The 23572-nt window shown below is 38.1% G+C and overlaps 1 long non-coding RNA gene across 1 annotated transcript in view; it reads right to left on the bottom strand.

The window, feature by feature from the left end:
• Positions 1–8940: 8940 nt before the first annotated feature.
• The window catches only part of LOC310682536, a 35786-nt gene continuing 21154 nt past the window's right edge, over positions 8941–23572 (bottom strand). Inside the window, exons 2-3 of the long non-coding RNA XR_014513955.1 lie at positions 9672–11392; positions 8941–8955 (exon numbers count right to left, since the gene is read on the bottom strand). This is a non-coding gene — a long non-coding RNA (uncharacterized lncRNA). The remainder of the gene's footprint in view (positions 8956–9671; positions 11393–23572) is intronic.

Below are 23572 nucleotides of genomic sequence, written 5' to 3'. Positions count from 1 at the left end.
AGTGATTGTTGTTGTCAGTTGTTTTAAACAGCACAAGGATTTTTTGTTTTTGTTCTCCCCCCCAAAAAAATTTTTTTTCCACCTTTTAACTTTGCTGTTCCTGTAGTACCACTTTAGGGCATCATTAGTGAACATTTGGGGCAGATGCTGCAAAGTTATAATCAAAGTCATTTTGCTTTTGTTTTTATGCATACATTTAATGTTCCTTTCATATATTTTCATGACCATTCTGACCACAGAGTCCCCATGCAATAAAATGACAAATGCAGTTCAGTGTAAGCAAGGGCAATGTGGTGTACACTGAAGCAAAAAATAAAAATCTTAACTTCATGTAATGTATGCAGCTATGTGGTCTGAACTGATGGTGACTGGCCAGCAAATGGAAACTTGGTGGGTAGCTCAGTGAAAATGTCAACTAGTGTGCAGCAGCTATGAAAAAAGGTGAATTCCATGTTAGGGATCATTAAGAAAAGGACTGCTTTCAGTTCCTGTCACTGCACCTAAAAAATGATATTGTGGAACTAGAAAAGCTGCAGAAGTGGGAAACAAAAAAATGATTTCAAAGCTGGAACAGCACCCCTATGAGGAAAGGTTACATTTGGAGCTTGTGGGCTTACAAAAAATATATATAGAAAAGAGTACAGTAATGGAGGACATGGTAAAAGTGTAAAAAACATATGCATGTGTGAAGGAAGTGGATAGGGTTAGGTTTTTCTTGCCCTCACATGGTGCTTGGTGGAAGATTCTGGACAAGCAAATAGACATACTTTACACAGCACATAAACTATAATTTTCTCCCATGAGATATAGTCATGGCCACCACTTTGGATGACAAATTCATGGAGGATAAGGCTACTGATGGCTACTACTAGCCATGATGGCTGTATACTACTTACGGGAACGGTTGGTGCTGTGGTCTAAACCACTGAGCCTCCTGGGCTTGCTGATTGGAAGGTTGGTGGTTCAAATCCATGTGACGGGGTGAGCTCCTGTTGCTCTATCCCAGCAGTTCAAAAGCATGGCAGTGCAAGTAGATAAATAGGTACCTCTGCAGCAGGAAGATAAATGGCATTTCTGTGCATTCTGGCTTCCTTCATGGTGTCCCATGGTGCCAGAAGTGGTTTAGTCATGCTGGCCACATGACCCGGAAAGCTGTCTGCAGACAAATGTCGGCTCCCTCAGCCTGAAGCGAGATGAGTGCTGCAACCCCATCGTCGGCTTTGACTGGACTTAAGCATCCAGTGGTCCTTTACCTTTTCCTTATATTACCCACAAACAGTGGTTTTCAACCAGTGTGCCGTGGCACCCTGGCATGCCTTGAATGATGGGCAAAGGTGCCACAGGCAACACTGGTCTCTGGCCTCTTTCCTTCCCTCCCTCGTCTGATGCCCTCTCGTGTCTCTGCCTTCCAAAGGCTTGCACAGTTGTTTGTTGCAGCAGCCTTTGCTGCAAGCTTTCCAGGCAAATGATGGCTCTGGGGCTCACCAGGGGTTACTTCCCAGGCCCCTGTGGGGCAGTGTAAGGAGGCACGTCTTTTGGGGGCAGCTCAGAGAGCAGGGCCGGTGGTGGCAGCTGCCCAGAGAACTCCCAAGGAGAGGAGAGGAGGTTGAGGGAACACTCCACAAGGGAGGATATTCGAGAAAAGGTGAGAGGCTGCCAGCTCTGCAGGCAAAGGGTGACGTAACTGGGCTCCTGAGCCCCACAGGAGTGCAACAGAAAGAATGTAGTTGGTCAAGAGCCAGCGTGGTGTAGTGGTTAAGAGCGGTAGACTTGTAATCTGGTGAACCGAGTTCACTTCCCCGTTCCTCCACATGCAGATGCTGGGTGACCTTGGGCTAGTCACACTTCTCTGAAGTCTCTCAGCCCCACTCACCTCACAGACTGTTTGTAGTGGGGGAGGAGGGGAAAGGAGATTGTTAGCCGCTTTGAGACTTCTTAGGTTAGTGATAAAGCAGGATATCAAATCCAAATCCAAACTCCTCCTCAAGAGAGCCGTGCACTCAAAAAAGTTGAAAACCGCTAACCTGCAGTATTGGAGGTCTCATGCTTCTGAATCCCAGATGCTGGGTAGCCCAAGTGGGGAGCATGTTGTGGCACTAATGTTCTGCTTGCAGGCTTCATATAGGCAACTGACTAGCCACTGTAAGAACAGGCTACTGGGCTAGATGGACCTTTGATTTGACCCAGCAGGGCTCTACTTATATTTAGAGATCTTAAACGTAGGCAGAGCCAGAGGCAAAAGTGGGTGGAATAATGGATGCGTCTCTTGTCTTCATACAATCGGCTATGTTCCTGTCATGCAAAAGTCAGAGGTTTCTGGTCTCACAAACCATGAAGACATCTGTCTGGTATCCATCTATCCTATCAACCAAGCAAGAGGCATTATCACAGTTCAAGAATGCACTCCAGCCAAGCAAAATGACTCATGGAAGGGGTGTCGAATACCAAGGAGGGACAGGGTCTGAGAGAGTACTGAGAGTAAGGCAATGAGTCCTGGAGGTTCCAAGCCCTGTTATGACCTCCAGACAGTCAACAAGTCAACCACATTCAGCAACAAAATGATCTGGGGGCTATAGAAACTCCCCTGAGAGGAAGGCTACGATTTGACTTCTTAGTTTGGAGGAGAGCAAGTAAAAGGCGGTCATGGCGTGCAGAAATTGGATTGGGAAAAGGTTTTTTTCATAATACCTCATCCACTGGATCCTGCCCAGCATATTTGCTATTTTTTTTATCTTTTTGCTTATTCATTGCATTTCTACACCTCCCAATAACTGACATTCTCTAGGCAGTTTACAATAAAGTCTGAAAGCAAAAGAAAAAATGAAATACACATAAAAACTAAATCAGGGTAAAATAGCACGTTAACAACACAGAAACAGAATAAAACAGCACAAAACTGAATAACAACCTCTGGCCGAAGTTTAATAAAAAGGAAACATAATCACTGAATTTTTAAAACTTATATGTGGTCTTATAATTAACTTGCAATAATAATAAATATAAGGCCAGAACAGGAATGAAAGCTTTGTTTACCTCATGCTTTTACATTGCATGTGAATGGCATAAATATTGCTCAAAGCATTTAAAAAAAAATAACTGCACCAAATTTCACTGGCATGCTACAATATTATATTCAAGTCTCTTTTTAGAAATCCCATTTAACAGAATGGTTTATTAATACTCTGTTAATAGACAATCTTTTTTTCTTTCTTTTTTCTTTTTACAAAAGTCTGATTAAAAAGTATGCCCAATTCACTGTTATGAAAAATATTTTATTGATTGAATTCCTTGCGGCTGTTTAAGTCTAAAATTATAGCTAAGGGGTAGATTGCAGATACTACATCTCGTTTTAGTATTAAGATGAAAATGTTACTCAGATTTGTAATACTAATTAAACTATCCTCATGACCCTTGACTTCTAATACAAAAGTTGCTTCTGTGCTTGAAACGGATCATTTTCTTCAAAGTAACCTTTGAATTATGCTAAAAAATACACAGGTGACAGGCCAATGAGGCATCATTGCCACAGAATAATACTTTTCATTTCTCTTTTAAATCAAAAATTAAATACAGATCTTTGAGGTTCAGGTCTCAAGGAGGTTTAGTCACATGACTCCTATTAATTTTAATAGGGTTTGCATTGGTATATCTGCACTGGAATTCATGGGGAATTAATGTCACTAGTTTTCACTCTCCCCATCTTTGCTCTCTGAACATTATTGCTTAGTTTCATGTAGCTTAAAAGGCCCTGAAGGGGAAAGAGGGCAGGGACAAATAATTAAACTAAAGACAATCAGATTTTCATAAGCCTTTGCTCATGAGAAAGGTGATAATATGGAGACAAGCCTCGTACGTTAGATTAAAAAGATAAACCTGACGAATAATTTCAACCCTGTAAACCTTTCCTCCTGAGCGTCATCTCTTTTCAGGTGAAGGATCTCCAACTGTAAACAAATACCTGAACTGGAATGAATGTGGACCTATACGGAGAAAATGGGAATGGTATGGAATGCTGGAAGTTCCTACCAGCAAGGGATCTACTTGATCTTGGTAGGCAGGGATTTTTGTGTTTTTGTTTTAACTTTTTAGCTTCCTTTTTATTATGTTGTTTGTTGTACTTTGTTTAATTATATTGGACAGGATTCCTCTAAGCAGCCCCATCAATGGAAGACCTGCTTTTGCAGCAAGCCTTACCCTCCTTTTCCTTCCCACACATTCTGAATTTGTCTCCAGCCGGATGGTTGGAGGATCTCTCCATCTGGCAAGCTGAGAGGCTTGCACAGATTGTATGATGAAAGAATGCAGCGTTGCATTTCATCCATTGTATTTATTCACTGTGTGAATTGTTTTCACACTTTTGTACACCAGCTTGAAATATTCTGATGAAGAGTAGTTAAGAAATGCTTTAAATAAATAAAAGTTTGAGTGTGGCCTGCTATTTTGAATTTCCTATAACTCAATACACACTCAGTCTTTTCCAGCAGTAAAATGAATATAAGGAAATAAGAGAACCACTTAATCAATTCATTTATTCTATGTTCAAGGTAGCTCTTGGTCCAATTAAATAGAAATGTTAGCATTTCCTGCAGAGTTACTCATCTTGAAGCAGTACGTAAGAAAGGCTTACTTCAGTTTTTGCATTTTAAGTCCAAAGCAAAACATTCTGTTCCAAGCAATGTTGCAACATCAGAAAGGAAGCATGAAAATAAGAGCTGGGGATATGATATCAGAACCACAAATGTTCCCATTGACAGTAGTGCTGTACCAAACCTGTTTGAGGTTTGGCTTTCAAAGTGAGAGCTACCATTGGGAGGAAGAACACATAAACAAAAGAGAGCAATGCACTTTCCGCTTAATCCCTGAGCATAGTTATTCTTTCCTTGATTTGATGCTGCATTGGTGCCTTAAAAAACAAAACAAAACTATGATCCCAAACAACAAGGGATCACGTACTGACCATGATAACAACAGAGCATCACATTACCAACCAGTTTTTGCTGTGTAATGACATCAGTTAGGGTGGACAGGACCTCCCACAGACTTCATTCTAAAGGGAAGTGGGAAAGGGAACATTACTTGAGCTACTGGACTGTTGTGCCCAATTCTATTTGTATTGCCTGTGAGGCCAGCACTGTGGATCAGCTACCTTGGTCTAGCCTTCTTTGCACATAACTCCTCATAGGGCAGAATGTGAATGGACATGCACATTGGTTTGTACATTGCCATCCATATTCTGTTCCAATTAGTCAACCAAATCTGACAATGTCACATCCACATCATTTAAAGTGCCTTGAAAGCACAAGACTTCCACTGAAGAAACCTGGGAACTGAAGTTTAAGGGTGTCATCAGGTGGGTGCCATTGCTGTTATAAGAGAACAAGAGAGGTGTTCATGTTGAGTTCTGGCACCTCTTTTTCTAAAAAAACAACAACAGCAAAAAAGCCTAGCTCTGCTCAGTATTCTGGGCATTCCCACTGCTGGTTTGAGAAGCAGATAACACACAACATTAACCACAGTTCACATCTATCCTGTATCCATCTTGTCATTTATTATGAAATACTATGCTTTGAGACATTCCCTCCCAAACTAGCTTTGATCCAAATTGAGAAAAAGAATGACTGAGCTGTGTCTTTTTCCTTAGGTAATCATACATGCAACACATGTGTATTCTATATTTCGCCCTCTTTTAGTTTTTCATATTGGTCGAAAAAATATCTGGCCTTGAACTAGCTTGATGGCAGAGGAAAACGAGTTAGCTACTACTAGTGCACAGCTAATGAGTTCAATTTTCCGAGAATCTATTTTTATAGGCTGGAAGTTTGGTTTTATTACTGCCCCTTTTTGCTACTTCAGAATAATTTGTTGGAATGGATTCACTTCTTGTGGCCTCCTTCCATGCTCACATGCTCCTGAAGACCTCGCTCTCCTTTTGATAGATTCAAAATGCTACTTGATTGTAGTTTGATATCCCTCTTCCTTTATTTAGCATCTTGTGTTATTTTTAATGCAACAGCTTGCAGTAATGCTATTTAGTCTGAAAGTCTACTGAAAGAACAGGTTACACACACACACACACACACACAGCAGAAGCATGAGGAACCAAGTACTCTGTTGTGTTTAAAAATGCAGGGTTTTTTATTCCAGTAAAAAAGATTGATCCTGTCACAGTATCCACAAAAATAAAAGCCTCTATGGCAGTTCCCATGCAAAAGATGCCCACTAGCACAGCACAGAAAAGAATCCTCATTTGGGGGAAAGACAAAGAATTCAACATTTCAAAAACCTGATTTGATAGCAAAAATATCTGCACTGCATACAGTTTAGTAAGTAGCAAGGATTCCAGCATTTCAGCGATGTTCCTGTTCCAGATATTAGATGATGGGCAGCTCATGATCATCGTGTTTGTCTAATGAATATAGCAATCAACTGTTACATGGTCCTCCAACTGTGTAGACCCTAGACAGGGTAGAACATATGGATAGCTGAAGTGCCATTGGTACACTGATGATATCTAACTCTATTTCTCATTTTTACAGGTATTATTTAAGGCAGTGAATGTGCTGAATCAATGGCCCAGTTCATACATAAGTGTGGTGAATGCTGTTTTACCTGGGTCCTGTATGTGGGCTTCCCATAGGCTTCTGGTTGGCCAATGTGAGAATAGGATGCTGAGCTTTTGGTCTGATCCAGCAGGACTCATCTTAATAATCTCAATTTGATCATCATGGTTTATTGGTGTGGTACCTGAACGTTCATTCCCCCTTTTCACTTCCTCTACAGTTTCCCATTTCATCCAAACCATGAAACAGCAGCTCTAACTTCTGACTACAAACCAATATTGCAAACCATAGTTCAATCCTTGTTTGCAAGGCAGGATTATAAATGGTTTCCAGAGTGGTCTAACAATCAGTCCCTCTTCTCTGGGAACTCTTGGTATCATAGGTCTGTGAGAGGAACAGGGGTGCTGTAATAACTCTTTGCACCCCTTAAACAAATGAAAGCTCTCAGATTCTTTAGGAGAAGCCATGACAGTTAAAAAGCTAGCATAGTGCTTGAAATGTGTAGTGTGGATGTGACCTATATGTAGTTCAGGGTCCATAAGAGTGTTGTGTATTCTAGAACAATTTTAACATTTATATTCGGACAGCCCCTAATTCTGGAAGTTAAAGTGTAGCATTGAGCCTATGGCTTTCATAAAACTAAAGAAAGTAGTCTACGCAGATAGACATTAATGGTAGATCTGAATTATCTGAAATAGTTCTGTAATTCTAAGCTCACGAGAGTAGCAGAATAGAAAAGTCTCATACATGCCAAGCCCAAAATGTTACATACAGCTGCAGTTTGATGGCCATTTCTTCAGTTACATGCAAGACCATATGCTCTTACGCCATGCATATAGGATAACTATGGAAAATGCGTTGGCATTATTCATTCACATAAAATTGTCTGTACGAATTAATATCCCAGCTGGACTAATGCAAAACAGAAAGAAACTCTTATGCTGCCTTGCAAACTATACACATGTTGAACTCATGAGATAAAAAATTGGATGCAGCCTGAACAGCAGTGGGAGCAGTTGATGAAGGGAATGGGGTGGGGGAATCACCATTTGAGAGCCACTAAGAGTACATCAAAGAGGGAGATGTAGCAGGAACTAAGGTTACATACATATTGTATATGTCTATGTGTATATGTTTTAAAAATGTAATCATTACTTTTAGGATAAAGAAATGGTACAGCCTGGCTTCTTTCTTTTGTTCTTCAGGAGGTTGTACTATATATTTATTCAAGACCTATCCAAACCTATCACGGGTTTGAGGTCTTTGACTTGCTTTGTATATTGTCAAATCACTGAGTGAAGTTCCAATGGAAATATTCAACTGGAACTTCTTCTTCTTGCCTAGTGGTAGTAAATTCTGGGGGAAATCAAAGATACATTGCAATCAGAGATTTATAATGCGCAGAATCTCAGACAGTATATGATGGAGGATATACACAGTTTTTGGAGCCCAGTTTTCATAGTCCTCATGTTTTGTGAAGAACAGTTGGATAGCTAATGTGAAAAGGTTAGCTATCCAGAAACTAGAAATAGTACTTTTAAGCTTCTAGCCGCTACAGCCTAGGTATACCATTTACATTGTTCTCTGCTTTCTTCCAGACTCCCCCTCCCTGCTGCCACTTGTACTGTGTCCTATGGTATAGAGCCTTGCACCCTTCACTTCCACCACTCTAGTCTTTGAATTTAAATTTTGCTAATAGACTGGACTAAAGTGTTAAAGAAAATCCTGGTGACAGGATTTGGAAAACCAGACCCCCAGAGAATGGCTTTGCATTCAATATCACATGTAGAAGACATGCATTGTATGGATATTGTGACATTTTATATCCACATGCACATTTTGTCCACACTTGCACAACTATAAGGCTAAAGAGTGGTCATATTGTTTCCTTGACAATCAGGTTGCTGGTGCTAAAAAGCAGGGCCATAGTTCAAAGGAAGCACAAATGTTTGCATGCAGTAGGTTCCAGCTCTGCGTATCTCCAGCATCCAATCATAATCTAGTGAAAAAAGGGCTGAGTCTCTTAAATTAATTATTTGATTAACTTTACCCTGATGAAATTTTAAAGAAGGTCTTAACTTTGGATGGATAGGATCTATTGTTAGCAGAAAACAAAAAATGATGTTTCTTTTATTACTAACAGTCCAACATTCCAGATGTTAATAGAACATGTTAAATACATTATGTGCTATTGGATATTCATTATGTTTGAAAAACCAGGACCTAAGTCTGGAGGGGGCAGGGGGAGTGAATTTTCCTTTTAAATTGCATGAGATGTGAGCATTATTTTTCATTGCCCACTTCCAACATGTTCTATAGTATATCTCCAAAGATCAAATCATCTTAAAAGCATTCTTACTCAGCTAGTCTTGGTTTGGCCAATGAAACTTCACACCTGCATAAGAGAAGCAGAATTAGACCATGATATTCTTTGGTGCTCACTTTTATATAAAAACTTTTGCATACAGAGATATGTTGTCAGCTAGCTCTCCATTCTGTCACACTCTGGGAGAGAGCCTTGGAGTAAATTACTTAACCTCAAGTCACAATTAAATTACACTCCAGGTAGCTACACAATATCCAGTGGGGAATAGGCGTGTGATAAAAATTGTGGTGTGGACGGCAATAATACAGCATTTGTGGATTGCAGCACAACTGTGAAGTCAAATGTAATCTCTATGGCATTATTGGCATGGAATGTTGCAAGAAGACAATAGCTGGGCCAGGAGTTGTAAGGAAGGAGATTTGGGGGAATTTGAGGTACTTGTGAATCTTAAGTCAAATCCAGTTAGTGAGCTGTCTCTTTCAAAAACAGAGTGAAATTGTGTTTATAGTTCCATGATGAGACTACTTGAATGCTATCAACAGTATCCTGGAACTTGCTTCTGAATCTTATTCACATAGTCACAGACCTAATGAGCTTCCCAGTTTGGAACATAGGCAGCTGTCTTATACTGAGTTAGAGATTGGTCCATGTGGTTCAGCGGTGTCTAGTCTAACGGGCAATGGCTCATCAGGTTTTCAATCAGGAGACTTGCCTAACCATACTTGGAGATGCCATAGACTCAACTTAGGACCTTTTGCAGGCAAAAGATGGGCTCCTTCACTGACCTGCAGCACTGAGCCTTGCCCCACACAACCTGAAAGTATACTTTGGAACACATCTAATAGCTCCCCATGACTGCATGGCATGGAGGAAGTTCAGTAGTGGTAGGCAAGCTGTATTTCTAAGAAGTCCCGGGTTTCCTAGTCCACTGTTTGGAAGTGGATGAATCCTAGGAAGTAAGGGGGCAACAAAGACAAAATTAGACAACAGATGCAACTCACAGCTATAGCCCATACACTGATCTTCTGACAGCTGGGAGTTGATTGTGTGAGTCTAGGTTACAGGTTCTTCCCTTAACTGGAACAAGGCAGAAGAAGATGCATATGCACCCAAGGGCTTGCTTATTGTACAGATGCTGATCCACATGACCAACTCTTCCATTGCTCTCCAAATGCTTCTGGTCCTTTGGAACTGATAGTGTAAGTCCAGGTTAAGCCCTTTTACTCAAGAGGAGAGCATGCAAAAATAATTGTGTGTATTAGGAGCCTGGCTGATCTTACACTTCTTTCTCTGTTTCCTTGCTTAAAAGTGTTTTTGTTACAACTTGTTTTGCTATCTTCTGTTAGGCTGGTAGGGCACTGGGGTGGGGAAGTAATCTGATTCCTCAGGCATGGACAAACAGTTCAATTAGCATATTCTCTACTTTTCTCTCTCCCTCTCTCTCTCCCCTTTGCTTTAAAGTACTCTCCATTCTACTAAGATTAGCTGGTACTTGTAATACCATCTTTTTAAAATAAGGTTATTATTGTTTGGAACATCAAGAACTTTCCTTTCACTGTTTCAAATATCTGTAAAATGTCTGATTTCTAGTAAAGATACTGTGTTGTCTCACTTGCTCTGCTGCTTGTACAATCAAGATAGTTACATTACTATGCCACATTACTGATTCATTTATCTTCCTGAATCTGACCCATAACAGAAAGTTCAAGCAACATAAAGCTAATTCCATCAAGTTCCTTTTTTTTAAAAAAAAAGTCTTTATTACCATAACCTATGTGGTTTCCTTCCACTTTAGAATGGTACAATTTTATGTTCTAGTTTGTATTATGTTCCCACAATGAACTGCCCTATCATAATCTGAGTAAATGCACAAGCAAAGAGAGTCATTTAAAGCAATGCCAGTAGTGTTCTGCAGCCAGAGAAGGTATCATTACACTTTCCTAGTCTCCCATTATCTAAGTGATGGAGATATATAGATATATATACCTGTAGGTCAAAGCTAGTGAAAGCTTTTTTTATTTTATTAATCAAATGTGTCCTGCCTTTCTGCACCTAGTCTCTAAGATGGCTAAAAGTGTGGTCCTCTACATGTCTACTCAGAAGTAAATTCTATTGAGTTCAGTGGTGCTACTTGTGAGGAAATGTGCAATGTCCTTATGAGCAAATGGCTATGAGGAAGCTCACAAGCAGATCATGGCAGCATAAAACAAAAAGTAGCACATGGAATTATATTAGCTTGGTTTTACAAGAAGCACACATTATCAAATCAACTAACAAAAAGTTTTAGATAACAGCAGTTCTTCTTTATTTCACATTTGTTTCAGTGCCTTATATCTCCTCATGGTTTTCCATTACAATTTCTTTTAGTAGTTTTGCAGCTTAAGTCACTGCTGGGGGGTGGGAGTTGTTGCAATATGTCCCAAAATGTTTCCAAGCTGCTGTCAATAAGACTTCTCCATATTTGAGCTGTGGACATTTTTCTGGCCGCTCCATGCTTCTCTAATACCTGTATAGAGAAAAGAAAAACACAGTGCAGTTACAAACCAATGCACAAGTAACAGGAGAAACATCAGTTCAGAAGCCATCTTCAGATGTTGTTTTGGTAGTGTAAAGAGAGAAAAATTCACATCCCCCCCCCCCTAAACATACTGCTCCAAAGTGGTCTCACAGATATATTTCATTGGTGTCACAAAAAACAAGGTATTATCATTGCCATCTGTTGCTTCGTTTAGTTGCATTAATCAGGTGACCCTCTTTATGTCACACTGTTGGCCATTGATATTTTTACTTCATACTAAACTGTCCTGAATAGGGGAAGCCCTAAAAGTAATAATAATCTGATTTACTAATGTAGCATCAATTTGTTTTTTCTGTATTTAAAAAACCTGCTAGGTTTAATAAAAGAACAGCTAAGATGAATTGAATTTAGGATAAATGCAAGAGATAATGTCTTCACACTCTCTTGAATACATAGAAGGGACATGGGTGCATAGAACATAACAAGGTCTGCAGTTGGAGCTTTGTTTGTGTTTACACCTCTGCAGTTCTGCCTGTTCAGGAAACCCAATGAGCAGTTTAAAAAGTAGCTTCCTTCTTCCGATATGAGAAAGTCAAAGTAAAATGAAGCTCTGGCTGCATGCAGTTCTCCCTTGTGTTTGAATGTTCTGTCTCAGAATCCCAGACATAGACTGTAAACATGAATTACTAGATGTGCTATACACATCAATCATATACCTCATTGTAGCTGCTGTGATACCAAAGGCTATGCATTGCTTCCACACCCAACTTTTATAAAGCCTTAAAACCCTATATTACTGTCCTTTCCAAACTATATAGTTGGCATAAGTTACACAGACCTGGGAGAAGGTGTTGTGCTATGAATCCATTCCCTCAGTCATCAGCGGTAGGCAATGTGCGTTCTTCCAGATGTTGTTAAACTCCAACTCCCATCAGTCCCAGCCAGCACAGCTAATGGTCAGGAATGGTGGGAATTGTAGTCTAGCAACATCTGAACAGCTCCATGTTTGCTACTCAGGCTGTCAAACATGGCTATGATGCTCTTGGATGCACCAATGACAACAGATGCCAGAACCTCTATAAGCATAAATATTTACCTGTTATGCTCACGGTGTGAATGTTTATCTAGTGGGTCTCTGTACTAAGCATTTGCAAGGATGTTATTGAAAATGGAAATTCATATTTATATTTTAATTTATGAACACTGGAACCTGCATTTGTTAGTGAGAAAGATTAAGGCTGCACTCCCATGCATTCTTGCCATGAGTTCCTAAGTGGAACTCAATGCAACTAACTTTTGAGAATAAATGTATAGGATTGCAGTCAACATTTCCCTATTTTACTGAAGGACAATGAAAAATTTCTAAGTGAAATTCATGGTTTTCATTTTCACTAATAATGTTATAATAAACTTTAAGGTGGGATACAAATATTTTTGATAAATGCATAGAGTTTGCTTTCTCTGTTCTCGTTCTGCCTTACTGCTAAGAGCTCTGTCCTGCTGCTCCTCTTTCCCAGTGACTTTTCCCTCCAAATCAAGCAACACTTCTTATGGAGATGTCACCATAATGACTGTTAATGGCATTGACATCATTGGGGCAGAATTTTGGGGGCAGAGGTCCGGGGCCTCACTCAGCAAAATCAGCAAGAGGAACGGCAAACGTAGCAGGGATAGCTTACATCATTTGGAAGTAAGCAAAGTAATGCACATTTATTTTGTTTTACTTAAAACATATCTATACCACCTTCATCAAAGATTCCAGGGTAGCTCACAACAAAATAAACACATCACCAGCATCCGCAGCAAACCTGGCAATGACTATAAAGTTCCACAGTAGCTCAGAGCCAAACTTTCATTGATCTGTGGCCCACCATTCTTGTTGAACTACAACTACAACAGATAGCCATGATCTGTACTTTCCAGAAATAATTAAATACAACTTTGTTTCAACGAGCCTTTCCAGGTGGATGAAAAGGTGTCTACCTTAGGTAATTCTTTTTGTATTGTTTTTCATCCCATTTCACTGTTTTTATTAAATGTTTGCAAATTGCCTAGACACACATGTAAAAAGTGACCGACTGATTGATTGTTCAGTCCGGAGTCTAAAGTTAACTAACTTCCACCACTGCCTGCTGGTCCTATGTGCCAAAAGAACCTTGGGCAATGAAGATTATGCTGCTTATGGGCTTTTGCCCGATGCTGCTGGATGAAGTAGAGAATGGGATGAAAGATTGTAGAAGAACAATGGACTGGGATGTCCCTAAGCAACTGCTGAGGAGCTAAGATACAGGCAGCCGTATGCTTAGCAAAGAATCAGATCAGGCTATTAATTGGAATAATGATTCTCCTGATGGTTTTGCTCCAGAAAGAGAGTGGCCTTCTTAGAGTACGGGGGCATGGCAGACTTCTAACATTAAAGTTGTTCTCTTGAAAAATAATATGTAGTTCTTCTTAGCAAATCACTCCTCCGAGACTGCATATTGTGATTGGCTGTAAATCCCAACAGTTCTAAGCAATCCAGGATTTTAGTGCTTCAGATATGTTTTTTTTTTTAATTAAAATTGGGGCACACTCCTGAAGGTGTTTGTGTAAAACCAGTTCATCTTATTGGTTTATCTGTTTGTCTGTCTGTCTGTCTGTCTGTCTGTCTGTCTGTTTGTTTGTTTGTTGTTTTATACCACCCTTCCTCCATGGAGCTCAGGGTAGCTTGTATGGTTCTTTCTTCCAACACATTTTAGTCTCACAAAACCCTTGTGAGGCAGGTTAGGCTGAGAGAGGATGACTGGCTCAATGTTACCCAGCAAAATTCCCAACTGAGAAGTGGTAGAACCATGAGACAAAGACTCTAAGCACTACACTACACTGTCTCTCTCACTTACCGGTAGGTTTCATGTTGTATTTAGGTTCAGGTGCTAGACAGTTTTACAATAAATGATCCTTGCCCCTTTGGGGGCTTTTGTTTTTGAGTTTGTTTCATTGTAACTGTCCTTTTGCTGGCCTGTGCAAGACGGGTGCAATGTTCTGACAGAATCACAATCTCATGCTTTGTGTTTGTGTAGCCAAGCAACAACACAACTTTCATTTTAGTTTGTTAAATATTCGGTCATCAATTGGGTTGATTCTGGTTTCATTTCCCACCCCCACCCCCACATTTGTTTTATGTGCCTGCAGTTTCAGAGGCTTGAGTCAGGTGGCTCCTAACTTACCACCAAACCAGAGAAATTATTTACATTTTTTTTGGTCATTTAAACATTAGTACCATTTGAACTGGAGAAAAGGCAGAATCATCCCAAATGGAAGTATTACTACAACAGAAGATACCAGCTGTTTTAAGAGACTGTGATTTGGTTTAGAGAATGTGAAGGACTGATGTTGAGATTAATTGCTTGTTGGCTTGCTAGAAAAGTCATGCTAATGATAGTTGCTTATCGCTAACAACCACCAATTATTTATTAGAGTTATTAAAAAAAACCAGCTGATGGCACCTATAGTGCGTGAAGCACTCTCCAAACCTCTAGAATGACACTCTTTGCCATGCCCTGTCAAGCTTATAATTTAGGAAAGACCCATGTGAGTTTCTTGCCATAACATATGCAGATGACTATTACTTAAAAAAAAGATCTCTGTAACTCATAAATAAAGTAGATGAAAACCCTGCAATACAGGAAGATAGAAGAACAAATTCACCATATATTTATAATGTCAAACCATTATTTTCAAAAGGGAAAACACACAAGATGTGTGTCTTCCATGGGGCTTACTTCCTAAGTATATTGCCCACAAAGGAGTTATTCTGTGCATACTTGGGAAGTAAGCCCCATTGAGCTCAGTGCACTTACCTTTGAGTAAATATGTTTGGGATTGGGCTGGACAGTATACAATCTTAAATCTCGCCAATTCACAGTTGTTATACCTATATAGGATTACTCTGGAATAAACTGTGATAGGATCATAGTTGTGCAGCATAGCCTACTAGATCTGTAAAATTAGAGGACCTGATTTCAGAAGCAATTGCTAAACACATTTACTTGGAAGTAATTCAAATCAATTTTAGTTGAACATAACATTCTAGTAAATAAATATGATCTGCATAATATGATCTGCATAATAAATATGATTCTTGGCATAGTTTATGAGAAGTAAAGACCCACTGGGTTCAGAAGTAACACTATAATCCTTACTTAGAGGGAAGACCCATTAAACTCAGTCAGACTTATTTTTGAGTAAACATGGATGGTTATGTGCTGTTACTTCTAAATAAACACATTTAGGATGAAATAGGGCTGCACATCTGATTTAATCCAAGTACTCTACCTCATCTGGTTTTTGAATTACAGTCTGATGATTTTTCTCAGCAACCAATTGTCCCTTTTGTCGCTTAACAATTTGTATCGCCTTGAGTTAGACTAAGTATCGATATACAGACACATAGAAACCTCTGCAGGGTATCTGTAAAACATTTTAACCACAAGTCTATGAAAATAAAACAGAGTATAACAGGTGCTGACATTAAAATACCTGGTATCATCTGATGCTAATTAGATACCTGAAAGCATAACTTTCTTGAGTGACATTTTTTGCTTTGCTGTTACCTGCCATGTGCCCTAACGAAATATACCTTCTATAATTTGTAGTTTACAACTGCAAATTCTAAAAACAATATGCCATCCTGATGTCATATACAGGCATACTTCTAAAGGTCCTTTGAGTATCACCATTGCTATGTCCCATTATAAAAGAATACAGCTACCTTTTAAGAGCACTGCACTCCATCAACATCGCTGGTAGCAAACTAGCCAAAATGTCTTCAGAATACCACCACATCAGTCTTCCTAAGTTCCTAAATCTCATCAAACTAATATCTCTATCTAGATGTGTGCTGCCTATACATCACCTTTGCATGCTGCACCTGTGATAAACTTGTGATAGCTGCTGTTGCTGGCACAACAATACCAGTACACTGGAAAGCATTCTGATTGTTTCATTGCACTGACTTACCACAACCCTAAAGTCTTTCTGCAGTAGTTTAAAGGATTGTATCATTTGGCCAGTTATGTGTAAAGGGAGAATAAAGATTGGCCTTGCTTGAGACAGATGTAAAAAATTAAGTTTCGCATCCTCCCAAAACTTGTCAGGAGTTATCCTTCAGCTGCATGTCTTGCAACATTCCTGGGGAGAGTTAGGTGTAACAGTTCTACTTAAGCTAGGATGAATTAATACCAGATATTAAGGGACTTTAGCAGGTAGCATACAAACTAAAAGTCTTCAAGGGAAATGAAAGAACTTCAGCATGAATTTCTTGCATGCATATTGTGCAAAAGCATTAATAAGTTCTTGCCTATGGTAGTTGCACAGAATCTTTTCAGTGGGTCCGGTATGGGAACACTGTGCAGCAGATTGCGTCCAAGGTTATTTAATCTTTCTTTTGTTAGCCTGTACTGGAAGAATATACGATAAAGTGTCAGTGAGTCTGATCAAAGGAGAAAGTACCTAAACGGAATTTTTACTGTGAATGCAGTAAACATTTATCTCCAACATTATTCAAACTGCAGAATTTGTTCACTGGAAAATGCATTAAAAATAGGACTGCACAATGCAGACCTAGTGATGAAGGGGGAATTTAGAAAATTGTTTAAAAAAATAATAATCACAGCTGCATATGCAACACTGGCATTCCTAGAATGTTTTAGAATATACATATATATATTTCTCCACCCATCAAACACTTAATAAAAGATGGGTGCTCTAGGCAATTTGCAAACTATAGTTCCATCTAGATATATGTCAGTGTAAATCAAAAATCTTCCATTCAGTTTTTCTAAACAAGTATGCCATAATCTTTCCTACCCTTGTTTCCGTCAAACGCTCATAAATCTATTGCATTGCACTGTTTTCACAGAATGAAGTCAAAAATCACAAATATTCTAAATATATGGTAAAATACACATCCAGCAAGACTATCATCCTAGGAGAAGTGGGTAGTTTTCTTCACCTGAGGTATATATTTCATTGTAACAGAACTTTAATAGACATCAACTAATCATGTTTAAAGTCTAGCTCTTTATTATTGCCCTTTACCCATAAACTGCTCTTTTTGCTGACCTTAATATAGATGGTGAAAATAGCCAACCTTCCACATAAATGGTTATCTGACGGACCTCCTTCTGTTTGTTCTTATCCTCCTTTTATTCTCAGTTTATTTTATTTTTAATTCTTGCATAGCTGTGGCCTGTTGGCTTTGCTAATAAAGTTCTGATTCTGATTATGGTCCCCCCCCTCCCCTGGATATTTAAGGTAGGACTAGTTGGACAAAGTAGCATTTTGTCAGTTTTAAGGTTCCACCCATTAATTTCTTTTGATCCAAGCCATCTAGCACTTTTTATATAATACCTATAAATGGGTAACCCTAAGATATAGGGCTTTGGGTCTTTCCAAATATTCCTGTAGATTCTCTTCGAGTTTTAATCTGTTCAAAGCTGTGCCCATATAAAGAATTTTGAATATGAGGAATCACTTCTCTTGGATGTATAGTTTATAGTTTTGTATTTATTGAATGCATTTGTGGGCTCCCTTAGGATGTGAAATGTATGGAAATATATGTGCATTACTAAAGAAAGGCCTAAATTTATTCTTTCTTCACATCATGCTCTTCTTTTCAGTAGAGGTTTTTAATTCAACACAGAACTAGAATGAGATGGAGCCAATTTCCTGGTCTATATGTGTGACAAATGCTAAAAGTAGCACAAGATTAACAAATTAGTTGAAGGGTAGGTCTTAAAAAAATGTTTAACTTTGTCTTACAAATAAAGATACAGGCTTTATTTAAAATGAAGCCTTCTTTTGCAGGAAGAAAGGATCTTTTACTTCCCAGTAATTTAAGAAGAAAAGTTGGTATATGTGGAAAAGAAAGAGAGAGAAAAAACCTTCAGTAACCTGAACAAAATTGTATTTGTGAAAGATTATAAAGGTTTTATGGCTTTTCAGTGCAAATACTGTTTTCTCTTGAATGCTTTTAGGTTTAGTGTTTGATGTTTCATTCCATTTTTAGTGGTATTCATAATAAAAATAATTACTGTTTTCAGAACACATATTGTACATCTTACAAAAATAGGAGCTGTTGAGATACTGTGTTTTTTATTCATGCAGCCTCCCTGTATAGGACAGGTTAACCTGAAATGAAAGTAAGTGTGTGTGTGTGTGTGTGTGTGTGTGTGTTGTCAAGGGGGGGTTGGGGAGAGATCATGCACGTACACAAGCATACACAGACAGAGTACAGGCACATGTGTCTTTATAAAAAGGCTTAATGGTGGCTCAAAATAAAAGGTATGGAACTTGACCTTTCTAGCTGACACAGTAATCACCTACTTGATGTAATCCAGATCTAACACCAAATAATAAAACCATATGTGACAACAGAATGATTCACATTATAAAAATATTTGTTTGTAAATAGCTATGCTTAACCATCATCATATATGCATGACTTAATTTTCTCTGTACATGGATGTGTTTCACAAATCCTGATTTTAAGTAGCTATTAACTTAGATTGGAGAGCTTTTTATGCCTGTGGTTCGGGATTACCTCATCCATTCTGCTTTTAGAAGCGTGTCATAGCCCACCTGTTTTGCTTTTGCCTAAATTACATCAAAATAATAGCATTCTTTACTGCGTACATTCCTACTTTCTGTATCCTAACATGATATCCATGTTTAAAATTCAAGTGCAGCCTTATTCAGGTTGTAAGTCTCAGTCATCCAATCTCCCCTTCACATATCTGTTCATGTTGACAGACTATGTCATAATACATCAACAGAAAGATCAGCACAGAAGAACAAAAATTCATCACCTGACAGCAAGAGGAAAACTGATTTCCACTATTAAATTAGTAGAAATATACCATTACTTCAGTACCAACGAGGAGACCAGGGTTAAAAGAATTCATGGTGTTATGATTCTGCAGGAGAATCCATTTTGTCTGTTTGAAATAATATTTACATGAAAAAACGGTAAGGGCCAAGAGCCAAGGATCAACACTGAAAGGTATAGAGTCAACTTCTGCCTTGTGTCTACCAAGTTTGAAAACGTTCATTTCCCCAAAAGAAAGTTAACTGGGGACTTTTATTTCACAAAACAGTTTTCTGGGATTCTTTGTTTTATTAGTTCAAGACTCAGATCTTGAGATGCTTTGACTTTGGCAACTGGTTCATAGCTTAGGCAGAGTCTAAACATATATATACACACACACAAAAGCTCTATCCTGCTTCCTTATTGGTGGAGATAGAATTTTTAATATACTATCCTGAGCCTTGGTGTTTCGGCAGGAATTTAACAATACCTGGAATAAATAATGTCTTTTGCAGCCTGGGGCAACAGCTGCCACTTATGCATTAATTCTGCCCCTGTTTGAACACTCTCCAACATATGCACTTCTCTTTTGTCTGTTATCCTAGAGTTGTGTTATTCCCAAATATTGACATCATCTACTTTTATCAGCACTAACTGCTCTGAAGCTTCCTAGTCTCATGCTCAGCTCTATTTCTCTCTATTGATTATCTTCCTCACTCCAGCAGGTACCGAGCCGGAGATGCTGTCCTGAGAAACAGCTTCCAATGACTTTATACGCACAATTTACACGGAATTGTTTAAAGAAGATATTAGCCTCAATACAAATCAGTGAACCTCGTTTAGTCAATACTGCACAATTCAGCTGTTGGCACCCTGTCACATGTTAGTCTTTAAAGTCAACTACCATACCCAATCTGCACATTAGCCATAGTATTTAGTTTCATATTAAAATGAGGTGAGGTTTTGTTTTGGTTTTTTTTACTCGACTTTTGGTTTAAATCTCCTCGGTGCCCTTTTTACATCACCTTGCTGAGCCATATGATAGTAATATAATTTTAAGTATAAAAACCTGAGATTAAATGCTTGATTTTTGACAGTGTCCTTAAATATAATAAATTCAAAGGGAAATACTGTTAGGTTAAAATGGAGTGTTTTTCATTAAGTCCAATCAAATGGTAGACAACAAAGGATCTTTTATTTGAGAATATGAAGTGAAAATGAAAACCAGAAAACCTTTACTAAGAAAAGGTCCGGCTAAATTATGTTGTAAGGAGCTCTCCAGAGTGAGCCTTGTTGTTTCACTAAGAGTGAATTAAACTAAGATGCATTATAGAGGGAATACTATACCAAGCGGCAAATCTTAGTGTTTCATGAAAATGAAAATAAGGCCCAGATTCATTCAGCACAGACAAAATGTAAAGGTTATATATGAAAATAAATACTGCAGCATCAAATCGGCTCTATTATAAGGACAAGGGTTGCAGAAGAACATATTTCCTTTTGTGTCACAAAGCAATCTATATTATTTTAAGTGTGGGTTTGTTTCCAGCTTATCCTCCCCTCTATTTTTTATCAAAATAGTATTGCAATAATAATGGTATTTATCAGAATACTACCACAGTTCATATAGAAATAATTGTCCCTTATGCAATCAAATTAAACATTGTTACAATATGTGTAACATTTGGAAAAAAAGCGATGCTACATTTAATAGCTTACTTTCACTGAATTGTACACTATTCTGAACAGCAGTGAAAAAGTGCTACTATTATAGTTTTGAAATGCAAATGCATCTTATGATCATTATTTATAGAGGGATTCTACACATATCCTGTTCCATGTAATATTTTTAAAAGGAAAAAAAACTCCACCAATGTGCACAAGATGTCAAAATCACAAGTGTGATCTATTTTCAAGGAAGGATGGGGAGTTTGGGAATCTGCAGAACAAAGAAAATAAACTCTTTTTGAGGATACTTGCAAGCTGTGTCTTAAATATTGATTTTAAATGTGTTCCAGCAATCCCTTTTTGGCAGAGTTAAGTTATGAATGTAACAAATTCCAGGGGTGGGGAAGCGGTGGAATACCTGGCATAGGTGTTTGGCTGTTTAAATAATATGCATTTTATAAGAGTCCTTTTTCCCTCTAAAGAGCTCAGCGAAGGACCCCAGTTAGCAGAGATATGTGGAAAGATGACCAGCCTAGCCTCCCTTATGGACACACAGAGAGAGAGAGAGAGAGAGAGAGAGAGAGGGAGAGGGAGAGCTTCCTGAGACTCAGAGAATAGCCTTTTCCTCTAAGATTCAACGGACAACAATTCACATATGAAAAGGGGGAAATATGCAGGCAGGACCGAAATAACTACATTCTGAAGCAGCAAAAAGGCAGGTGTGATATAGGAATTTATTGTGCTTGTGGCCGCTGCTGCTGCTGCTGTGTATGTGTAAGCTACTTCACAGGGCTGAAGTCTATTTTCCATGAATCTAAAATATGTAAGTGTAAATATACAACTGGATGCAAAAAATTTGCCCGATGCTACTTGGTCCATTCATGTAGGTAGCTTTCCTTATTTTTAATTTTAATTATTTCTATTATATTCTTCTACTGCTTAATCTATATGCCTCTACCTGTATATTAAATATTGCTTCGATTGCAATTTCATTTTCAATTCTTAATATCAATATTTTTTTAAGAAAAATACAGAGTCTATAGAATGGTAAAATACAGCTATACTGCAATCCTATGCATTCCTACTCAGAAGTAAGTCCTACTGAGTTCAGTGGGACTTACACCTAGGCAGGTGGGTATAGGATTGCAGCCTTAAAGTAATTTTGCACTGTGCTACTATAATAGCAGCAAAAGAAACACAAAGAGCACAATCCAATCATAATTAATTTTAATCCCCATTGGTTTAAACAAGAGAGTTCAGCACAAGCTGTGAATGTTTCCTATTGAAACCAATGGTACTTAACACTGCTTAATATGGCTGGAACATACCCATAAGCCAATTATATATTGTATGTTTGATGTGCCATATGAGAACACATTTTTAAAAACTATAAATGGGCATGAAGTACTGTATTGCTTTTTTAAAATTATATATCAGCAGATGCTGGCTTTTTACAAGTAAGGGACAATACATAACCTTTAACTTGATATAAGATTTAACTTTTTCTGTAATGATTAAAAATGTCTATCAATATTATCATGCTTATTTTTACCATAAGATGATTTAATGCAAAAAAATATTGTTAGCTATATGCATTTGCTTCTCAATAAAAGCCACATCGAGTTATGGTGTACTGTACTTAAACTCTGTCTATGTGGGACTACTCAAAAAGGGAAGGAACTGGGTTTTGAAACTGTTTCCTACTATTGGGAGGGATTTCTTTTTTTAAACAGAACTATATATATCTTTTCTTTATTTAGAGGGGGGGGGACCATATTACCTCCATAAAATGAAATGTTTTCTTAGGACTAATGCTTCAGATCAAGTTGCTAGGTTGTTGCTTTTTTTACATTTACCATCATCATTGGATAAATTAAAAACAAGTTTACCCAATTTTCTTGTTTTAACATTAGGTTTCTAATATGTATTTGAAGAAAGAAAATTGCCTAAATTGCAGGAGATTTCCACCAGCAGATCTTGCATTATCAAGATACCATCATTGGTGTTGTTTATTAGCAGAATGCTGTTAGCCTTCTTAGCTTACTGGGTTGTTTTTTTGTTAATGCTTACAAATTTAATCTCAGATATGTGTATCTATGATTTAGACAGGTGTCAGTCAGCATTAGTGTGTCAATTTTTCACAAGAAAATAGAAAAGAAAGTCTAAACCTCTCCCATTAATGTAGCCAAGTTCCAAAAAACCATATTATTAAATACCATTTATATCCTTAAGGTAAGAATCCACTGAGAAAAACATCACACTGTTTATGATATATCTAAAGCCAAATTAGGTATAAAGCAGTCTAAATAGTTTCCTGCTTTCTTTAATCAGTCTCCATAGGTGTTCATACAGTGAAGTGAATAGGGTGAAGCTATTAAAGGAACTGTAATTGCCTTCCTGAAGTAATAATATATCTGGTACAAATGTCAATATAACCCTCAAGAATTCACAGGTTCTGTGCCAATTGGAATGACTCAGTTTTACAGCACAATCTCCAACTTGTTTACTTGGAAGCAAGTTTCCTTGATTTCAGTAGCACGTACTTCCAGTTAAGCATGGTTAGGATTGTATCCTTAGGATGTTATGCTAACCCATGGTTACACATAGTACAGCACATTATTGTGTTTATACTAATACGTACATGCATACAGAAA

This window comes from Podarcis tiliguerta (assembly GCF_965153285.1).
Source record: "Podarcis tiliguerta genome assembly, chromosome: 7".
In the NCBI taxonomy this organism is placed as follows: Eukaryota; Metazoa; Chordata; class Lepidosauria; order Squamata; family Lacertidae; genus Podarcis; species Podarcis tiliguerta.
This window is presented reverse-complemented; position numbering and strand designations above follow the sequence as displayed.